The sequence below is a fragment of the Myxine glutinosa genome, chromosome 2 (genome assembly GCF_964187855.1).
Source record: "Myxine glutinosa chromosome 2, kmMyxGlut1.1, whole genome shotgun sequence".
Classification (NCBI taxonomy): domain Eukaryota; kingdom Metazoa; phylum Chordata; class Myxini; order Myxiniformes; family Myxinidae; genus Myxine; species Myxine glutinosa.
Window position 1 is genome coordinate 139,342,748 of NC_136262.1, and position 17,608 is coordinate 139,360,355.

Here is a 17,608-nt window from a genome sequence, read left to right on the forward strand (position 1 = left end):
GTTCTCCGAGCGGGCGTTCTGCATATTGCGTTTGCTGCCCTGCACGCTCTTGGCAAAACAATCGACGGAAGTGGCATTGACACGTGTGCGATTGAAAGCGGCACATACACTTCTGCAGGTCTTCGTGGGGTCTATGGTGGCAAGGCATACAAGCGAGGAGTTGAGTACCACATCACGACTAGCCTGGCGATCATGATGATGAAGTTTGACGCCATTTTCTCTGATCATCCACCTGAACCACTTCGTGACCAATCCGTTGCTCTCAAGAAAGCTCTCCACGACCGTAGCCAAGACATAGTTGATATCTACAACGACATCCGGTCCTCGTACTCAGAAAATCCCCATGAGAAAGAAGATGACAACATCGGTGAGCTCGCTAAATTTCTCAACCAGTACCTCGAGCAAGTGGAAAGTCTTTTGCATCTCATAGGTGCCTGCCGTTCAGCTGACTGGGAAGGTTACTTGGCTGCCTTAGAGAACCTCATCAAGTATTTCTTCGCGCGCGATCTCCTGAATTATGCTCGCCTAATGCCAGTCCATCTTGCACAAATGAATGCTCTGGAAGAGGATGATCCAGTTACGTGGGAGGCCCTGAAATCAGGAGGCTTTGTTGTGGCAAAATCAGAAGTTCCCTTCACTCATCTTTTCACCGACCAGGCCCTGGAGCAAGAGATCAAAGGGTTGAAGCGTCACGGCGGGATGGTTGGATTGAGCCAAGACGAAGCTGCCCTAGACCGACTTCTTACTACCACACCTCACCTCGCTCGTATAGTGAAGCAGTATCTCAACAGTTTCCCTCAAGCCTCTAAATCTACTGAGCGAAGTGAACATTACCAGCTTTCGGGAAAAGTTGCAGCGAGATCGAGAGAAAACGCTCTGAAGATCCGTCACTCCATCGAGTTGCATTGCGCGGGCAATCCGTTTACAGTAAAGCATGCTTTGAAGAGCCTGGTGTCTTCAGCCCTTGTTCCAGAAGATGCGAAAGACGATATCTTGCGATTTGCAGGGAAGGGACAGAAATGTTTTAACGATTTCATTCAAGACAGATTACTGCCCACATCAACACTTTCGGTTTGGGACCCAATGAAGAAACTGAAGCTAAAAACCTTTTCGAACTTGATGGAGAAAACTAAAGTTCGCGTTGGTGATAAGGTCATCAAGTTGCGTGAAGATCGTGAACTGCTCGGCAGATTTCTTGTCATCCAAAGAAGCCGGCCTCAGCTGGTGCCAAAACTAGAAGAGGCAATCGGAGAGTATGAGATGTCAGTGCTACCCCGCTCCCTTTGCGCTGTTGATGGGTCTCTGTACATTCCGACGGACAAGGCCAGTCTGATGCATGCCGTTGAAGGGGCGAAGGGGCAACCACTTCAATCGCCTCCTCTTCTCGATATATCTCCGGCGGATGGTCCATCGCGAGTTCTTGTCATTGACGCCATGGCTGTGGTTCAGAGTATGAAGAAAACAACGATAATGCGAAAGCTATCGGACCTCCAAGACGCATTTATCAAGCGGATTGAGTACATGATGACAGGCTACAATGAGGCTCGAGTGGTATTTGATCGTTACCTGGATCAAACTCTGAAGAACAAGACGTGCCAGAAGAGAAGTAAGACCTCCACAGAATATGCCATCCACCCAGATATGAAGCTCACAATGTCTCTAAAGGAGATTCTGTCTGCATCAAGTTCTAAGAGTAAACTGACTTCTATGTTCGCTCAGGGTTTGTTGGAACACTTCTCCGGTAACAATACCTTCAAACTAGTCGTCGTGTACAACACCAAGATCAAGGGCCACAATTTTGAAGAAGATCATTCACACGAAGAAGCTGATACACTGATACCTCATCAAGTCTTGGCTTCTATCGCTGAAAGTGCTGAGAGATACATATGTGTTTGGTCACCCGACACAGACGTCCTCACGCTTCTCCTGGACCTGGTCTCTTGTGGTCGTCTTGGAGCTCAAGCTCGTCTGAAGTTTTTAACTGGTAAGGGAACGAAGTACCGCAAAATTGATGTGGTGGACAGAGTTGGAGTAATAGGTCTTCGGAAATGTCAAAGACTGATTGGACTCCACAATTTCTCTGGCGCTGACTGGGGTGGGAAATTCATGGGAATCACCAAGAAGACCTGGGTTGGTGCCTACATGAAGCTTGATGAAGATGATCCTGCTATCAGCTGCTTCCGGGAGCTTGGTGAGGGTCCTATCCCGACCACGCTGACGAATGGTGAACTGCCCTCTCAGGTCAAGGATTTGGAGAAGTTTGTCTGTCGCGTATACTGCTCGACCGGTCCTACAACCCTACCGGCGCTTAGATGGGAACTATTTCGGTCAAAAAACTTAGAGGGAAAGATGTTACCTCCTACTCGCGCTGTGTTATTGCCCCACATCCATCGCGCAAATTACATCGCCATGCGGGATAAATCATATACTACAAACTGCCCGACTTTGCCTTCTATTGAACAAAATGGATGGACTGTAAAGAAAGGTCTATATGTTCCGGTGGGATGTCTCAACCTCCCTGCCCCAAAAGCTGTGATTGAGCTTACGAAATGTAAATGTAAATCAAGCTGCAAAGGCAGATGCAGTTGTTGGAAGAACGGTCTTCCATGCACTCCTCTATGTAAATGTTATGTCGATAACTGTGTAAATTTGGTCAGAAATGATATACAAAGCGAAGACGTTGACGAATAATCCGTCCAGTAGTTTAGTTTGCATGATTCTCGGATGTGTTATCTTGAACCCTGGTGTTGGGCTAGCGGCTAGGGTGCCGGCTTAGGATCCTAGGATCCTGGGTTCGAATCCCGGTCGATTGCTGAATTAACGCCAGGGGGGTTGACTCAGCCTGTCATCCTTCCGAGGTCGGCTAATTGAGTACCAGTTCACTGGTAATTCCCTGTTTGTCGTTAAAGGCGGCAAAAATGGTTGGCGTCAGGAAGGGCATCCGGCCGTAAAACATTGCTTCAAAAAGAGGACCAAAAAAACAACAACAACCACGGTGCCCGAAAAAGGCCAACCCCCGCTTGCGGGGAAAAATGGCCTCTAAAGGTGGTTTTTTAAACAAGCTAAACACACATAGTTCTGCATTTATATCATTTGTAAGACTTTTGCTATTTCGGTAAATATTTTCTAAATTTGACTAAGAATGGCTTTAAAACGTAGATTTATTTGTGACTGGCCAGTCTGATCGCAAAAATAACTGCTTCAGCCGTCTTCTCGTGCATGAAAACCCTCAGAGAGTGGTACTATATGACCAGGTTTTATCGCTACCTTCGAAATGACCTTGACCTTGGCATGGAACCTAACCGGAAGTCGGGGATCGCCACTTCCGGTCACTTCGAAAGTATCATAAATGGATTTAGCGTCATCGAAAACCTCTCTAACGACCCCGAGATCGATAAAATCTCTCAGTTGTTAGGGGAGAAAGTCGCATGGTCAGTCCCGGGGGTCACTGGAAACAAAACACCCCTTAAAAGGGGGTCCAGGGGTCGGAAAATTTGAACCCCATTATTTTCGAATAAATTGACCTAAAATCAATCCAACAAAGCAAAAAAATCAATTTTAGCACGCAAATCGCACGGGAGCTGTTTTTCATGACACCTCATACCACACTATAAAGCAAGTTATCCCTTCGGTTTACATTATTGTGGACCCTTAATACTGAAAGTGGAAGGTACAGTCTGCTTTTGATCGAGGAGATTTTGCATTCCTCGGCGAGATTACAAATTTCCCGTGTCAGTCAATCACGTGCGATCGCTGCCTCATTTTGAGCCTTCTCAGGTTGAAATTTGACTTTGAGCTCTTCCTTTGGCCTTTCATTGTTAGCCTCTGATTGCTGAGCAGACTATATCTGAACGCAGTGCTTGCTTGTGCATGATGATTTGGATAAAGTAAAAATAAAAAGTTTCTCCATCGGATAATTGTGTTCGTCATGTATATAGGAAATGCCTCTTCTTGGATGGACAATGTGAAACTAAAATGTGGATAGTTGGCTTTTAAAAATTCATTTATTCGGTGTTTTTTTTTCTTTCTTTTTTTCTTTTTTTTTCTTTTTTTGTATACAAGATCGAGGCTCGTGAAAGAGCGAACATTAATCACACAGAAAGACAAACCGACACATAAAACATATAACATCGGGAGCGGTAGACAAGATGGGGAGAGAGGGGGAAGGACACAAACACAACATTTGAGAGCAGGGACCGAGAGACATGGAGACATCGAGAGATCTGAGAGAGGGCGAGGGCTTTGGGGGGGGGGGGGGCAAGGGAAGGGGGTGGTGGGAGAGGTATAAAACATATGGACACTGCCAGGACTTCCAGGAAAGAAGTTGGAATTTCAAACAAGGTGGATCTGGGGTGAATTAGCAAGGGTAGAAAAGATCAAGGTTTTGGATGGGGGAAGATAAGAGATGGTGGTGAACAGCTGTTTTAAAGACCTGGAGGGAGGAGTGGGATTGAAGGGAGTGAGGGAGTTTGTTCCAGAGGCGGGAGAAAAGAGGAATGAAAGAGTGAAGGTGAGCAGAGAGCCGAGATTTCGGCAGTTTAACCATCAGAGGGTTGCTGGCAGATCTTGTGCGACCTGTAGGAATATTTGGGGGACAGAGCACAGAGAGAGCTGGGGGTGCAAGGCCGGAGAGGAGTCGGTAGAAGACAGAAAGACCACCTACCTGCCTGCGGTGAGTGAGTGAAAGGCCCTCAGAGATAGCTTCATCGCGGGAGATTCCAATAATTCTGAAAGCTTTGGTTTCAACAGCGTGAAGCCGAGCTAGGTGTGAGGCAGGAGCACCGGCCCATAGGGGAGAACAGTATTCCATTGAGCTGCGGATGAAAGCCTTGTATGTGGTGAGGAGCTCAGTTGTGCCGAGGAAGGACTTCGCACGACGGAGGATGCCCAGTCGGCGACTGGCTTTGGAGGCCAGCTTGGAAATGTAGTTTTCCCAAGAAAGATCATGGCAGATAGTGAGACCCAAAAGCTTGAGCGACAGAACTTCTTGGAGAGGATTGTTGAGAAAGTAGATGGGAGGGTTGTCCAGTCGATCTTTTCGGAGAGACATAGTAAGAGTGTGAGATTTGTGAGGAGGCTGCAGACTGCCGATCTGAGGGAAGAGGAATGGAGCGGCAGAGAGTGGAGTCATCAGCAAAGAGATAGAGAGGATTTTCAAGAGAGTCAGAGAGATCATTGATGAAGACCAGAAAAAGCACGGGGCCCAGAACACTGCCTTGGGGAACTCCCGCCTGAACAGGAAGAGGAGATGAGAGAAACCCATTCAGGGCCACACGTTGACGACGACTAGAGAGGAAGTCCACCAGCCATGCGTGGAGATTTCCATGGATACCAAAGGAGGAGAGTTTGGTGAGCAGAGCGGGGTGCCAGACCGTGTCGAAGGCACGTGATATGTCGAGGGAGACAGCTCTAATTTCCTGTTTGGCATTGAGGACCTCCATCCATTGTTGAGACAGCAGAAGCAGCATGTCCAGAGTAGAGTGACCTGGTCTGAAACCAAATTGATGATCAGAGATCAAGCCATTGGAGAAGAGGAAAGATTTCATATCCGAAGCAATGATGGATTCCATGACTTTGCTGATAATTGGGAGAAGGCTGATTGGTCTGTAGTTGCTAGGATCTGTTTTTGCACCTTTTTTGTGCATAGCGGTGATGTTGGCTGATTTCCAAGCAGATGGCAGTTGACCTTGTGCAAAAGAGAGGGTGAAGAGAACAGAGAGAGGGTGTTATCAGCACACTTGTCTTGAGATTGACAAATTTTCATCCGATTGACTTGAAATTTGAATATGATTTGCATATCAGCTTACTGAAACCAACCGCCAACTATTTTTGAGGTCAACATTGGCCAAAAGGTCAACATAGGCCAAATTTCTAAAATTGTCAATTTTCATTGGTTAACTTAAAATTTGAAGACTATTTGCATATCGGGTCACATAATTCAACCACCAATTATTTGTGAGGTAAAAAGGTTGCCCTACTGAGCGCCATTCTACTTTGTTCTCTTTTGTCAAGTGTCGCTCTTTGAGTGATTTTTCGTCTGTCTGTCTGTCTGTGAACAAGATATCTCAAAAAGTTGTGGACGGATTCAGACGAAATTTGGCAGAGATGTAGCGTATGTATTGATTAGATTTTTATACAAGACAAGGAAGAAATGATTAGATTTTGGTGAAGATCCGGATCTGGCTCGTAGGATTTTAAAGTGATTCTTCACCATTGGGAGATAGGGCCAAAAATGATCTATAGCAGGATATCTCAAAAAGTTGTGGACGGATTTGGACGAAACTTGGTGGACAGATTGGGTGCGTTACAAGGACGTATCGATTCGATTTTGGTGAAGATCTGAATATGAATTCGGATAGAAGAATTATTTAATTATATAAGTGATTCTTCACCATTGAGAGATCGGGCTAAAACCGATATATAACATGATATTTAAAAAAAGTTATGGACGAGTTATGACTAAACTTGGTGGACGAGTTGGTTAGGTGACGAGAACAATCTGATTAGATTTTGCTTCAGTTCCGAATCTCCATCTAACCTATCAGTGGGATACAAAACATAAACTGTTCAGTCTGGCGGAGGTATTTGCTCTACCAAGTGCCATTCTAGTTCGGTAAAGGATCATTATTCATGAACCAGATTGTGAAACTTCATTCTCATAGCTTTGTTCCAAGGTCTCTTGACAGCCTCCACGTGTTGCTCGTTTGTAGTGATATTCCCCAGAATGATTTTTAAGTACTCAGTTAGGGCTTTCCTGATCATCCCTGTTTGCACCAACTATCACTGGTACAATTTCGGCTTTTTTCAATTTCGAAGTCCCCTTGACCTCATTTTTCAGATCCTGGTATTCGATTCTTTTCCTGGTTTCTGAACTATTTAGTCCAAATTCATTGGGAACTTCAATCAACAATGCAGTGTTTTCCATTTTGTGTTTGAGCACTATGTCCGGACGCAATGCTCCGCCTGCAATGCCCACACTTAATGAGATCATCTTGTCATGCGTGACCACTATGTGTTCATTTTCAAGGATCGGATTTGCTTTGTGTTTCCATTAATGTTCTGGGACCGGAATGTTGAAATGTTTACAGATGTGCCAGTGGATTACTCTAGAGACGCTGTCATGTCTGTGTACAGCTGTTCCGACATGAGTGTTTTACATCCCAAAAGGAGGTGACTGGTACTTTCTGTTTATACTCCACAAAACCTGCATTTGGCCGACCGATTGGTTCAATCCCACCATCTTCTTTAAGCCATTAGTGTAGTGTTCTTGGTCTTAGGCATTTATGATGACTCGTTCTCCATCCCAATTAATTTGACCTGCTCTTCGCCATTCCAATGATCCTTCATTGTCAATCCCTGTTCTGGCAAGCTCTTTTTTTAGTCTTCCTGCTCTTTTGTCGTTCTCCCATTTGTCAGAGAATATCTGCTGATATTTCCTTTTGTCGTTTTCCGTTTTCTTCTTCGTGATCATTGGGGCTGTATATCTTTATCCTTGTATATCTTTCTCCTTCATGTAGTGTATAATGTACAGCACATGTGGACAAGCTCTTCCATGAGCCTTGGTTTTAAAACTAGGTATCTTTGTTGTACATGTTTGCTCAACATACAAATGATAACTAAATGGTAGAGTAAAATCTTTTACATTATTATTGGTTATCTTGCACATGCACAGTAATGGGCTGTTGATTCCTGCAAGTAATTGTGTTGCTCGGTTTAGGTCGGTCATTTTTGCTCGAGCGCTGTTTGCCTGCTTCTTCATTTCCCATTTAGTTAAAGATCCTGACTTGCTACATTCTGTGTTAGACTAGTCTGCGAAAGCGGACACGACTCGGAATCGTTATATATATATATATATATATATATATAATATATATGGTGCGATCTACTGGGATGTATCTACTTTTAGTCGAGATTTGTTTTAATTATTGTTTTTGAAGAGTTTACTTGAAAACAAAGTTTTAATAGTATACTTCTGTTCCTGAATATCATTCTAGTCTCAGAAATCCTGGATTGAACAGAATTTCTCCAAGAGGGAATGCTGTTACCTCATACCAAGTTCAAAGGATCCTCACAGGTATATTTGCTTCCTATCATGGATTGTTCTTGACTGTATAGACAAACGTGTTCTGGTAGCTGTGAAGTGTGAATGTTTACCAAGTTTATAAAAATAATGTTTTCATCTTAGCCATTCCAATGATCCTTCATAATGATTATAAAATATCGAGATCCTTCGAATGGTAATAAAAAATAATGTTTTTATCTTCCTTTCCTTTCATTGTCCCCCGTCGCACAGCGGAGCGAAAGGGGGACGGACTATGGCTTTCCCCTCCGTCCGTGTGTCCGTCCGTCCGTCCGTCCGTGCGTGCGGGCGTGCGTGCGTGCGTAAGCGAAGGACCGCATTCGAATTTGGTGTGTGGGTGCAACCCACGTCAAAATCCAAGTTGGCCGCCGTCATGTATGTCTGATGCCATGTATGTCTGAACCTTGGAACCTGCATGTCTTGAAAAATAAGCGAAGTACCAACTTATAATCTGGTGTGTGGGTGTATCTAGGCATAAGGAAGAACGCTTTTGAAAATTGGGTCGCCACGTCAAATTCCAAGATGGCCGCCGCCATGTATGTCTGAACCTTGTGAGATGAATATCTTGAAAAATAAGCGAAGTACCAACTTCTAATCTGGTGTGTGGGTGTATCTCGGCATACAGAAGACCGCTATTGTAAATTGGGTCGCCATGTCAAAATCCAAGATGGCCGCTACCATATATATGTCTGAACCTTGTGAGCGACATATCTTGAAAAATAAGCGAAGTACCTTCTGGTGTGGGTGTATCTAGGCATAAGGAAGAACGCTATTGAAAATTGGGTCGCCACGTCAAACTCCAAGATGGCCACCTCCATGTATGTCTGAACCTTGTGAGCGAAATATCATATCATATCATAGCATGTTTTCTGCGTGTTCCACTTTGTCAACTCGCATCACATCCCAGACGGGGGACATAGGCGTAACGCTTGTTATTTTGATCTTATCAGCCAAAGCATCTTGTAAATTATATTAAGGGGCCATATATTGATTTTTTTTTCATTCCCATCCTCATCCCCCTCCCCTCGCAAAGTTTGCACTTTGTTGCACTTGATTGCACTTGATTGCACCACCATACACCCCTAACCCACCCACCCATATGAAGTAGGTGTTGCTACCAACATCCATTTTTTTTACTTCATATAAAAAGTTTAATCGGAGGAAAGATTTTGATCAATGTACGCATTTCATAGCCTCACATTGATATCGAGTCATGTTGGTGTTAGTCACTTACCGGTTTCACCAGAGGAGACTATAGTTTTGCTGTCTGTCCATCCCATCTGTTGTTTTTCAGACTTTTTTTTTGCATTATCCTTTAACATATTCAACTGAAACTTGGTACATGGCTTTATTACGATATATCACAGAACACGTTTGAGTTTCAGGGTGTTAGTCAACTTTTCCAAGTTATGACCTTTTTGAAGTTGTAAAATATCATCAGTCAGGGTTATGTATTGCAAAGCAATTCTCTCTCTTGCACTCCCTCCTTTTTCATTGGTGCTCTGGTAAAAGCAGGTGCAATGATGAAACAATACAAGGAACTCATTTGGGTGCCAGCACCTTCATGACTCTTTCTCTGTTTGACATTCTCTGCTTTACGCTGCAGTGAAGTTCTCCATTTGTTCACCAACTAAGAAATGATCTAATCTTCTGGCCTCTCCCACATCTTCCTACAAACCTGCCTTCAAACACCTTTCTAATTAGACCATCACCATGCAGACAATGGCCTAATCACTGCTTCTGCTTACTCCGGGGAGTACTAATCAGACTTCTGCCATTTTCTTTTCTATGTTTTGAAAACTTTTCTTTTTGAAACTTATCTACCCAACTAAACTTCTTCTCGATATCCAAGTTTCAAAAGCTTTTAACCCCTTGAACACTTGTTTTGTGTATTGCATCAGTTTTTGTGCAGCTGAAAGCTAAACTCCAGGTAAAACACTTTTTAACTCTTCAAAGATGGGTCAACGTTACAAGTCAGAATAACTTTTTCATCTTGAAAGCGTATTTTGCGAGGCTGAGATTGGAAATTGTTTCTTTAGCTTGGATCTGCTCTCATCTTAGATGATTGAACCAATGTACTTGAAATGAGAACTCGGTAAAGAAGGTTCACTGGGCGAGTTTATCAATGTATTCGACGCATTTAATGTTCTAATACGGCACTTTTGAAATGATCTAATTCGCCCTAGATTGCTTGGCACGCATGTACAGAAACCCCAAGTAGCAAAGACAATTGGGGCAACATGGACACATTTCATGCCTGCCAGATAAGGATTGTAGTAGGAAACGACTTAAAAGAAAAACTTTTAAAGAAGCCAAAAATACATGTAAACATTCCTGCCAGAAGGGGTTGTGCATCTTCACAATGAAACAGTTGGAGAACTTCCTGATCAACTCATCCAAAACGCTGATATCGTACTGTCCATATTTGCAAAAACTCAACGATATGGACCTGTGAAAGACCGTTGGTCTGTAGATGGGCGTTCTCCCCAATCGTCTCTCTTAACATCGATGGGAAGGTCATATCTGGGGCTTGTCGAGGCACAGGGTAAATTTGAAATAATGTTATTTACTATTCATCATATTTGCAGTGGAGGAGGGTTGCAATGTAATGGCTGTGATTACGGTTATAAATTTTTTTGGGTTTTGTTTGGTTCTGGGGCCACAAGATAGATTGTACTAGATTACTGCATCTATCAGGTGAAAGGAGAAGTGTCTGTTCATGTGTGTTATAACTTTTTAACCCAATGGATCCAGATGCCCGTAGAATGCCCTCAAGCCATGCATCCTCGGGTTAACCACGGCCACCTTTTTTTTTTCTTTTTCTTTTTTTTTGTATACAGAGTCGAGGCTCGTGAAAGAGCTAACATTTATCAAACAAACAAATCAAACAAACAAGCAAACAAAGTATATAAAAAGGGGAGCGGTCGACAAGATGGGAAGAGAAGGGGAGGAAGCACACAAACACAACATTTGAGATTTTTTTTTTTTTTTTTTTTTTTTTGTATACTGAATCGAGGCTCGTGAAAGAGCTAACATTTATTTCACAAACAAATCAACCAGACAAACAAAATATACAAAAAGAGGGAGCGGAAGATAAGATGGGGAGAGAAGGGGAAGCACACAACCACAACATTTGAGAGCAGGGAGAAGTGTGGGAGGGAGAGGGCTTGGGGGGAGAAGGGGGGGGGGGGGGGGGGAGAGGTATAAAACACAAGGGGACCGAAATTAGCGGGGGTAGAAAAGATCAAGGTTTTGGATGGGAGAGGATAAGAGATGGTGGTGAACAGCTGTTTTAAAGACTTGGAGGGTGGTGTGGGATTGAAGAGAGTGAGGGAGTTTGTTCCAGAGGCGGGAGAAAAGAGGAATGAAGGAGTGAAGGTGAGCAGAAAGTCTTGATTTTGGCAGTTTAACCATAAGAGGGTTGCAGGCAGATCTTGTGCGACCTGTAGGAATATTTGGGGGACAGAGCCCAGAGAGAGCTGGGGGGGCAAGGCCAGAGAGGAGTCGGTAGAAGACGGAAAGACCACCAACCTGCCTGCGGTGAGAAAGACCACCAACCTGCCTGCGGCCCTTGGAGTTAGCTTCATCGCGGGAGATTCCAATGATTCTGAACGCTTTGGTTTCAACAGCGTGAAGACGAGCTAGGTGTGAGGCAGGAGCACCAGACCAGAGGGGAGAGCAGTATTCCATAGAGCTGTGGATGAAAGCCTTGTATGTGGTGAGGAGCTCAGGTGTGCCAAGGAAAGACTTCGCACGACGGAGGATGCCCAGTCGGCGACTGGCTTTGGAGGCCAGATTTGAAATGTGGTTTTCCCAGGAAAGATCATGGCAAATAGTGAGACCCAAAAGCTTGAGTGACAGAATTTCTTGGAGAGGATTATTCAGAAAGTGGATGGGAGGGTTGTCCAGTCGGTCTTTTCGGAGAGACATCATAAGAGTGTGAGATTTATCAGGATTGAAAGACATGTTCCATTTGTTTGCCCAGTCTGTGATTTTGTCCAGGTCTGCAGAGAGTGAGGAGGCTGCAGACTGCCGATCTGAGGGATGAGGAATGGAGCGACAGAGAGTAGAGTCGTCAGCAAAGAGATAGAGAGGATTTTCAAGAGAGTCAGAGAGATCATTGATGAAGACCAGAAAAAGCACAGGGCCCAGAACACTACCTTGGGGAACTCCAGCCTGAACAGGAAGAGGAGATGAGAGAAACCCATTCAGGGCCACACGTTGACTACGACCAGAGAGGAAGTCCGCCAGCCATGCGTGGAGATTTCCATGGATACCAAAGGAGGAGAGTTTGGTGAGCAGAGCAGGGTGCCAGACCGTATCGAAGGCACGTGAAATGTCAAGGGAGACAGCTCTAATTTCCTGTTTGGCGTTGAGGACCTCCATCCATTGTTGAGAAAGCAGAAGCAGCATGTCCAGAGTAGAGTGACCAGGTCTGAAACCAAATTGATGATCAGAGATCAAGCCATTGGAGAAGAGGAAAGATTTCATATCTGAAGCAATGATGGATTCCATGACTTTGCTGATAATTGGGAGAAGGCTGATTGGTCTGTAGTTGCTAGGATCTGTTTTTGCACCTTTTTTGTGCAAAGCGGTGATGTTGGCTGATTTCCAAGCAGATGGCAGATGACCTTGAGCAAAAGAGAGAGTGAAGAGAACAGAAAGAGGGAGTGAAAGAGCGGAAGAACATGATTTTAGGACCCGTGGGCTGATGCCGTCAGGACCAGTTGCAGAATCAGAGTCGAGGGTTGACAGAAACTTTTCCACCTTGTCAGGAGGAAAGGACACAGAGTCCAGGAGCAGCTGGGTACGACTGGGTACGGTGGGTACAGAGAGGGATGGGTTTGGGACACAAGATTTAGAGGCAAACACAGAGTTGAGGCATTCAGCTTTTTCACGTGCGGAGTCAGCCGTTAAGCCGTTTGAGGTGAGGGAGGGGATGGACGGGGAACAAACACCAGAAACAGATTTGACCAGACGCCACCAGGATTTGGAAGAGGGAGACAGATAAGAGAGTTCGGTCTTGAGAACGGTGAGATATTGTTTCCTGGCTCTCCTGAGGGTGGACACACACTTGTTTCGGGCTTTGTGAAAGGAAATGAGATTTCCTTCCGTTGGATTTGCTTTCCAGGAGACGAAAGCAAGTTGTTTCAGGGCAACAGCCTCACCACAAGATTCCGTGTACCATGGACGGGAGGAAGGGTATGACAACTGAAGACGAGATGGGATAAATCTGTGCATGAGAGAGAGCAATTTACTTTGAAAGAATTCCCAGGATGAGTTGATGTCAGAGGCGGTAGAGATGGGAGACCAGTCCAGATGATTGATGGCTGCTTGAAGACCGTGCCAGTTGGCCTGAGTGAAATGCCAGACTCGTTGATGCTGAGGAGGCTCTCTGAGAATGGTCAGAGAGATGTCCACTTTAACAAGCACATGATCAGATGAGCCGATTGGAGCAGAAGAAGAGCAGCAGACATTTTCAGGGAAGTTAGTCATAACCAAGTCCAGAAGAGAAGATGCTCTGTTGACTGAGATCCGGGTCGGGAAATTGACAGATTGTGTCAGTCACAGTGAGTCGCAGAAGTCCTTTGCTGAAGAGCCATGGCTGGTGAGAGAGGTACCCACACCCAGCCAACTGGCATGGTGACGATTGAAATCACCACACATGAGGAAGAGAGAGTTGGGATGGGTAGATAGAAGTTGGTCCATATTATCAGACAGCGAGATGTAGATGGAGTCATCACTGTTTGGTGGACGGGACAACACACATATGAACAAAAGGTGGGAGCGAAGGGGAAGCCGTAGCCAAAGGTATTCCTGGGGGTGAGGTGGAGAGAGGGCAGTGGAGGGCGAGTGAGGAAGAGAGTTTTTTATAAAGATAGCAACCCCACCTCCAGGACGAGGCTCAGGTCTATCATACCGGAGGAGGGAGTAACCTGGGAGAGATACCAAGGCATCAGAGACATCATGAATGAGGAAAGTTTATGTTAAGCAGATCACATCTGGTTTGTCAGAAGCAACCTGTATGGAGAGATCAGTCAAGTTTGAGCGAAGGCCCCGGATATTTGAGGTCCATACCGTTAATGAAGAGGAAGGGGGAACATCGGGTACAGAACAGGGGGGGGGGGGGGTAGGGTAAGATGTGGAAGAGGTAGGGAGAGCTGTTGAAGGTGTGTCAGATATTTCAGAATAGCTTGGAGAAAGGGAAGAATGGGGCAGACAAAAGGTTTGATGGAGATTGGGTGATGCACAGTGAGGTGTTATTTGAGGAGGGGGGAAGAGCGAGGCAGAAGGTTGGGGGAGATGAAGGTGAAAGTTGGAAGGGGGAAGAAGCAGGGAGGATGCTTTGAGGAGGAGGGGTGAGAGGGGAGTCTAGGAGGGGAGGAGTGAGGGAGAGTCTCGGAGGGGAGGGGTGTGGGGGGAGTTTAGGAGGGAGGGGAGGGAAGGGGCAAGGGGGGAGATTTGAAAGGGATGGGTGATGGGGAGGATTTGGAGGGGAGGGGTGATGGGGAAGTTTTGGAGGGGAGGGGGGATGGGGAAGTTTTGGAGGGAAGGGGGGATGGGGAAGATTTGGAGGGGAGGGGTGAGATTGGATTTTGAAAAGTGTACGATTCATGGGAAACAAACATTTTTTGCAAAATGAGTTTGAGACCTTCGAATCAAAAATACGTTTGAGGACGCTGAAGGAGGGGTGGTGTTCTGGAGAGTTTAGGGAATGTAGAAAAGAGGAACTGTAGGAGATGGTATTATTATTATTTTTTGGAATGAATAGATTTGGTGAGCAAGACGAAAGCATCCTTTTGTAGGAGAAGAAGAAAAAGTTGTTATAATATATGAGAGAAAATAGTTGTTCAGGGGAGAGATTATACATTTCTAACCACGTGATCGCGAACAACGTGAACGAAGAACGAATGAACAAATAAGAACAACAAATAAACAAATAAGACCTGAGAAGGAAATATTTTTTGGGTTTTTTTTTTTTTTTTTGAGTAGAGATATTAAACAAGGAGGTATGGGGTGAACGACTGGGACGAAACAGAGAACGAAAATAATTGCAGCGCATTCGACGAACCGCTGAGAGAAAAACAAAACCACAAGGTCGGAGACGGTACGGTAGCCTAAGCCTACGAGTACTAGGTCTCAGAATACTCGATACGCATTGACCGACGATTGTGTATACATGTACGGAAAAATTAGCACCGAAAATTTTCCTTAAGATACGCTATAGGTACACACACCAAAAGATAGATACAGTCTCGACAAAAACACAATTGTGAAAGATTACTTAGCTTCGAAAGCGTGAGCGCATGGAACAGCTTCGAAAAGACGTGACCTCGCCGTGATCTAGAGCAGGGACATCGGGAGATGTGTGGGAGGGAGAGGGCCTGGGGGGAGGCAGGATAGGTATAAAACACAAGGACACCAAGGACTTCCAGGAAAGAAGACAAAAATCACCTCAAAAAAGTGGATTTGGGGTGAAATTAGTGGGGGTAGAAAAGATCAAAGTTTTGGATTGGGGAAGATAAGAGATGGTGGTGAACAGCCGTTTTAAAGACCTGGAGGGAGGAGTGGGATTGAAGAGAGTGAGGGAGTTTGTTCCAGAGGCGGGAGAAAAGAGGAATGAAGGAGTGAAGGTGAGCAGAGAGTCTTGATTTTGGCAGTTTAACCATAAGAGGGTTGCAGGCAGATCTTGTGCGACCTGCAGGAATATTTGGGGGACAGAGCCCTGAGAGAGAGCTGGGGGAGCAAGGCGGAGAGGAGTCAGTAGAAGACGGAAAGACCACCAACCTGCCTGCGGTGAGTAAGTGAAAGGCCCTCGGAGATAGCGTCATCGCGGGAGATTCCAATGATTCTGAACGCTTTGGTTTCAACAGCGTGAAGACGTGCTAGGTGTGAGGCAGGAGCACCAGCCCAGAGGGGAGAGCAGTATTCCATTGAGCTGTGGATGAAAGCCTTGTATGTGGTGAGGAGCTCAGGTGTGCCAAGGAAGGACTTCGCACGACGGAGGATGCCCAGTCGGCGACTGGCTTTGGAGGCCAGCTTAGAAATGTGGTTTTCCCAGGAAAGATCATGGCAGATAGTGAGACCCAAAAGCTTGAGTGACAGAACTTCTTGGAGAGGATTATTCAGAAAGTAGATGGGAGGGTTGTCCAGTCGGTCTTTTCGGAGAGACATCATAAGAGTGTGAGATTTGTCAGGATTGAAAGACATGTTCCACTTGTTTGCCCAGTCTGTGATTTTGTCCAGGTCTGCAGAGAGTGAGGAGGCTGCAGACTGCCGATCTGAGTGATGAGGAATGGAGCGGCAGAGAGTGGAGTCATCAGCAAAGAGATAGAGGATTTTCAAGAGAGTCAGAGAGATCATTGATGAAGACCAGAAAAAGCACAGGGCCCAGATCACTGCCTTGGGGAACTCCAGCCTGAACAGGAAGAGGAGATGAGAGAAACCCATTCAGGGCCACACGTTGACTAGGACGAGAGAGGAAGTTCCTATCATATCATTATCATATCTGAGCGTTCCTATCATTTTCTGTGTTAACAGAAAATGATAGGAACGCGATGCCTCTCTTCCACGGATATGTCTCGTGTTCCTATATTCTTGAGTCTGATTTGCATTCAGGAACGGAACAATTATGGTTAACCATTTATAATTTGCCACTCTTTCGTCTAAGTGCTGAAAATTATGGTTAAAAGACCATTTCAATTAGATTTTGTGTTAGCAATGGCAGGTTAAAATTGCCCATGCGAGCAGAACTGAGTCACAGCAAACATCCACACAAGGCCTAGTTTAACATTGATACATCATTCTGAAAGTCATGTCTTGCTATGAACTCATTGGAGTGGTCCAAGGGTGGATTACTCATTCCACCACACACCCCAGGTCTGTTGCACTGTCATCTAAAATTACAACGTAACTCATTTGTGTATTTCTATATATTTAAGTTTTGGTATATACTATATATGGCTGGCAGGGTGGCCAAGAGGTATGCATACTCGCCTCTACGCTGTCTATCCTGGATTTGAATCCTGACTCAGCTGTAAAGTGTCATCACGGTGTTTCGCAGGCAGTGGTGATTCATCAGGTGTCTCTCTAGGCCCTTGGGTTGACGTTAAATGGGCGTGCCGACTGCCAGTACGAGTTGATGGAGGTTAAAGATCTCACGGTGTCTTTCACAAATAGTAGGCACGCTATCGCCGGTGCCATGAACAAATTACAAATTGCTGCCCGAACTACCGCTGAGAAGGCAAGGGCAAACCACCCAGGATATCCCTTGCCAAGAAACTGCTTCGGCAGCACCGATGCTCCGTAACAGAGTATGGTACATCAGAATATACTGTAATATCCAACCTTTTAGAAACTATTTATAATCTGAAAGGTGTTCAAACCCACAATGTGTTTGTCGAATATTAATTCTAGATTCTTTGGAGATTTACGTTTCATGTAAAACATTGTTGATTGACCTTTCTTGTTGATTTACCAAATTGCAGTTTGAATTGCTTCAACACTTCCGGGCGTGATCAACTGACC

At 45.1% G+C, this 17,608-nt stretch overlaps 1 protein-coding gene across 1 annotated transcript in view; it reads left to right on the forward strand.

Annotated features, from left to right (window-relative positions):
- Positions 1 to 7,999: 7,999 nt before the first annotated feature.
- TRPM7 (transient receptor potential cation channel subfamily M member 7) overlaps positions 8,000 to 17,608 on the forward strand; it is a 250,871-nt gene continuing 241,262 nt past the window's right edge. The window contains exon 1 of the mRNA XM_078771748.1: positions 8,000 to 8,074. The gene's annotated coding sequence lies outside the window, so the exon portion shown is untranslated. The remainder of the gene's footprint in view (positions 8,075 to 17,608) is intronic.